Source organism: Myotis davidii, unplaced genomic scaffold, assembly GCF_000327345.1.
Source record: "Myotis davidii unplaced genomic scaffold, ASM32734v1 scaffold1572, whole genome shotgun sequence".
Taxonomy (NCBI): domain Eukaryota; kingdom Metazoa; phylum Chordata; class Mammalia; order Chiroptera; family Vespertilionidae; genus Myotis; species Myotis davidii.
Window position 1 is genome coordinate 468,501 of NW_006285041.1, and position 5,720 is coordinate 474,220.

The following is a 5,720-nucleotide window of genomic DNA, read 5'->3' on the forward strand; positions in this document are numbered from 1 at the left end:
CCCTACACGTCCATCATTTTAAACCAAGTAATTTTGTTTCTGCCCTGGCCCATTTAACTATTTTGCCTTCAGATCTTTGCCCAAGCCAGTCTTCTCTTTTGAACACCTGTTATATATCAGGAACAGAGCTGGGTTCTGGGAATACAGAGATTAAAGCTTTGGTCTCTGAAACTCATAGATTAGTGGAGAGACGGCTGAAAGAGCAATTACAAGGCATTATAATTGTGGGAGGCAATTGAGAGGAAAGCCGGGTTGCTATGGAAGCACATAGGATGTCCTCCTCCCACGTCTCCAGTAATCTCATCCCCCGGCTCCCTCCCTGGCTCCACTCACCTCCCCCAGGGTGCTTTCTATGTCAGCCCCTTCATTTTCTCCCCTCAGGCCTTCCTCTTCGTGTATGCAATCAAATTGTTCTACACTTACCTGTATTTTCAGATCCATTCATCTACAAAAAATATTTCTTTGAACTTGGCCTCTTCAACTAGTAATGGGGCAGAGAGGATAAAAGAAGGCAAAGTTAAAGGAAGGGTGTGCCTACCCGGGAAGACTATATCCCAGAGGAGAAAAACAATGTAAGGGTAAAGCATGGATGACTTTTGTTGGACTCCACCCCAATTATACCCTTCGGTGGTAGAGGGCTGTGCCCAGAAGAGAAAGGGTCATATGCAGCTCAAAGCTGATCTACTAAACTTCTGTAGTCCAACAACTTTGTGAGGGCCCCCCTAAAAGAGCAGCTTACCGAAGGCAGGATGTTGTTTCCACACAGTTAGACTAACCATGGAGCAAATGAGACACAGTCTCAGAACTCGCAGTGATACCCAAGGGGGCCAGGACTGGGAAAGGAGGACCAGGTCCCATAGGGGACGCAGCTGAGCAAACAAAATTTGATCCTAGGAGTTGACAGTCACATTCATGTTTAAGGCTAATGTAGCCTGAGGAATATTTGCCGTAGCCCAGTTGTGTCTCTGAAATGATTTACCAATCAACTAAGGAGAAACAGGCTCCACAAGATGATCCCAGGGAAAACAGAACAGCCAGCCAGGCTCACCTGGCCTAGCTGGTCCCACAAGCTTCCCCACCAACCTGCTGGAAAAACCCTGTCATTCCAGCACCTGGATAAAGACACTTGGTTGACATGAAAACATGTCAGCAACATCTATGGCTCAGCTTTCTTGCTCGCAGGTCCACATGTTCCTCTCTGGCTCTAAGCCCCTTTCACACCAGCCTTCATTTCTTCACTTCAGTCGCCTCAGTGGGCTGGGGCAGCCTCTGTTTTCCTCACAGTCCCGAGGAGCAGGTGCTAGGATTTGGGCTGTGATGTTTGTTCTTGCCTGGAGCAGCCTCCCATGCCTGAAACTCCCTGGCCAGAGGGGATATTATTTTATGTAATAGTTTCACAGGGTTGGAGGCTGGTAAGGAGAAGAGAAACAGGGAATGATGAGATGTCACAAATCACTAAAGTCACCATGTCTTTGGGACAGAGGTGCAGAGACTTGGTAAAGTTACAGAGATCTAAACACTGGGCTGTGCTTATTAAGTTGGCCTGTGCATTGAGCTAAGCAAATAGATCCCCCGTCTCCTTGACAACCAGAACACAAGCATGCTCTACCTGCATTATCTACTCTCTTTGCCAAAGCCAGTGCAAAATTAGAGGAGAAAAAACATAGGTGTAACCTTTCTCTATCATCTCTCTCTGGCCAAGAGTTTACCTACTCAACCTTGTTAACACCTCACTTGTCAAATTTATCAGCCATGCCTTTTGATGGAAAGCTAATATAGCTTTGCCTCTCCCTGTCAGTTAACATTCTTTGGGAGACTGATAAAATCAGCTTGGAAGGTTTTTCTGGAAAGCTCTATTTATAGAGACACACCTAGGTGACCATCCATGCTAACTATAAATAGCCTCCTTTGTGTGGAAGGGGTGGGGCCATGTTGTCACTATCTTGGACAAGAAGGAGAGGCCTCCCTCCTCCTGATGTCTGCTGTCAGGGCAGATAAGACAAGCTACATCAGTTACAGGGTGTTTGGTGTAAACCCAGCACAGGGATGTGCCTAATAAGTGGGATCATCACAAGGATATGGGAGGCAGTGACTTCTAAACACTTAGGGACCCAGGGGCACAGTCTCCTGAGATAAACAGCAACCAAGATAAAGACACCAGTCCTGGGAAGCTGGAATCTCAGCCAGCTGTCCTCACCACCATAGTCCCAGAGCCAGTGAGGAGGATGGTCAGTATGGCAGGACAATGTCCTGACTGGGCACAAAGGGTCTACCGTTTGGCATTTACAGTGAATCCTCACCTTGAACACGGTGCATATTCACACACCTGCGCCCTTACACACACAAGTTAGAGCCGTCCAGGGTATAGGAAGAAAGGACGGGAGCCACGTGGGGAGAGAGGAAGAGAATAGACAGGAGTAAGGGGCCCCAATTCTTCAAAAGAAAGAAGAAGCAAACATGATGAGAGGATTGAAGTGGATTGCATTCCCTCTTTTTCTCCCTATGCCAGGACTTTTCAGGATAAGTTTGGAAACTGTGTGAAGAAGAGGAGGGGCTTGGGAACAGGTATAGGTGCACACAGGGGTGTGTGCCTCCAGATGTAGATCTGCATGTGTGTGCTGGTGCTTCTCGCATGCATGTGGAAACCCTGTGATGCTGCAAAAAGAACCAGTACTACACATGTTAGCCTAGCCACAGAACAATTGCCAAACCTAACTCTGATGGGGAAAGTCATTATTTTCCAAGAGTCAACAAGTACCCTGCTCTCATTCCAGTTTACCCTCTGGGAGTCACTTAGCATAGTTGGGGGGATGGGGGAGTATAAAGTAATGAGATGGAATGGAACAAAGGAGAATTGTCATAGTCAACATCCTCATGGGGAGGTCTCTTAGTGTACAAAAAAACAGAACCCATTAGGAGTAATTGGGACTGGATCCCAGGTGGCCTTCTCAGAAAGCATCCTACTGGCTTGTGCCAAGAAATAGGAATAGGAGATGAAAGGGCTAGCTGTGTGGATGGCCCCCAACCCTGCCAGGAAGGCTTAATCTGCAGTGCAGGTGGATTCATCAACACGGAAATATTTCTTGGAACCAGGAGTAAATTTATGGCAACTGATTTGCACAATAATAGCTGGTCTGGACAGAGCTCTCATGCAATTACCAGAGCCATATACTACTACTACTAACTTATAGAACAAACAATTTACCCCACATAATGAGAATAGCTAATGGTTAATAAAGTCAGACACAGTTCTGAGCTCTTCATATCTATTAATTTAATCTGCATGACCTCTATGAAGTGCATATATTGTCACCATTCCCATTTTACAGAAGAGAAAGCAGGCGTAGTGAGCTTAAGTAATTTCCCCAAAGCCTCCCCCTCCCCACTGAATGCAAGAGCCAGGATTTGAACACAGGAAGTTTTATTCCAAATTCAACCCTCCTAGTCACTAAACATGTATGGTTCCTATGTCTACTTTTGAATGAAGCACTATACTATATTAGGCTATTAACCTAAAAGAGTTTATGGTTAAGAGGAGAAACAGACAACATTGACTTCTGACTTAAGCAGAATTTGCCTGTTCAGAAAACATCAGGTTATTCTGGTAACTATTGGTAGCCTCTTGAGGTTAGAAGTACATAGGGAACTATAAATTTCCTCTCTCACATCAGAAATGTTGGACTGAACCCCGCCAGACATACAAGCATGCATTGGCAAGGAAGCACAAAACAGCCATTCAACTCATTCAGTAGTTTGGGGAAGACCCCTGCTGGCCCCAGCAGTCCGATGAGCATGATGCATAAAAGGCTGGTACTGGGCAGACACAGTGATATTGTTAGGAGAGCATTAGGCAGTTCTGGGTTGGGTTAGGTAACAGGGTCCTCTGTGAAGGAACAGAAGACCAAGGGGCCGGTGGCTGGCATGGATCCACTACTATCTATGTCTTATTCATGAAAAGGGGTGGAGCCTATAAAATATTCCTAATCAATCACCAATCTTGACACTATTCATCATACCAAAGAAATGATTTCACTAGGGATATGGGGAGTGCTAAATAATGCCGATTCATAATCGGACAACTCCTGTGCCAGAGAGCCACCCTGGAGGGCCGCTTCCTGATTCAGTGCCACATCTATTTAATAGATGACCTCTGTGTGCCTGAAAACCAGTGCCCATTGAGTCATTTTGGTCTAGTGTGTCTTTCCCAAACAGTACTTCATTTTCCATAATATAAGAAACATTGTAAGCACCTGAATGTAAGGTAAAGCCCTCCACATCAAAGAGCAATTTGGAGTGAAATATGCTTTCTATTTATTTACTATTATATAAGAGCACCCAGTTTGTGTATAACACTTAGAAGATGCTCAATAAATTTGAGTTTCCTTCCCTATTTTACTATCTCATTTAATCGTCATTTAAGAAAAAACACTGTGAGAAAATTATTATAGTTTTATGTTATGGATGAGGAAGCAAAAAATGTAAAAAGTTAAGTAACTTGTCAAGTTCATATGACTACAGTTGGCCACTGGGTTCAAACTGGATTGCCTATGCCTCAAGTAACCACACTGCCTCTCTAATACACATAACAAAGCTTTACAGAAATTGTTACAAAACACTGTCACACACGGCATTTCATCAGATCCTCCCAACACTCCTGTGACAGAAGATTATTATTTTCTTAATCTCCACGTGGAGGAAACGGTTAGAAGAATTACAGCAATGCGCCCAAGTTTTCTAAGGTGGTGAATGAGTCTGTCAGAATTTGAATCCATATCTTACAATGTCCAAACCTTTTCTCTGAGTACTATGCCACGTGATACCTCAGCACAGAGCCCAAGATGGCCAAAGGGTTGAATGTGAACTGCATGCCAGAGTGCCCCATTGTTGGGCAACAAGGATCCAGTTAGCTCATAGGGGTTCCAGAGCTGCCTTTAAATCCCATCTCAGCAGCATAAAAAAGCTACTTGTGAGATGACATCCAACATTTTCATAACATTTTGTATTTTATAAAGCACCTATCTCATATGTTGTAATTTTGAATGCAGCCACTGAATTCAACACTATAGGACAAAAACAGAACTTCAAGGTGACTGTCTTGTTCAGGTTGACTAAGCCCAGCCTTCACCGATTCTTACATACTAGAATCAATTCCCACATCCTGGGGAGCCCACTTTCCTAAGTGACACTTTGCATTTTTCTTGATTCACTTAATCTGCTTGAGACTACCTTGATCTTACAGATGTAATTTTCTCAGGATCCAAGATTTGCTGTATTATTATAAAAATTGTATATGACTTTTGAAATTAACTTAAAACAGAATAGTATACATAAGAAAATAAGCATTAAGAAATAACTCCTTTACAAAGATATGCTAACATTACATATCCTATCTAATAAAAGAGTCATATGCAAATTAACCATCACTCTGCAACAAAGATGGTGGTGCCCATAGCGGCCGGGGCAGGATGCTGGAGGTGTCACCCCGGCAACGAGAGCCCCGCAGGCAAGTGAGGCACACAGGCAGTACCCAGCAGGGCCTGCTTGGCGGTGACCACAGTGTGGAGCAGTCAGACCCTGCAAAGAGCAGAGAACCACGGGGAGCAGGTCTAAGCCGTCAGTAGGACATCCCCTGAGGGCTCCCAGATTGGAGAGGGTGCAAGTCGGGCTGAGGGACTCCCACCGCCTCCCCCATGCACGAAATTCATGCACCAGGCCTCTAG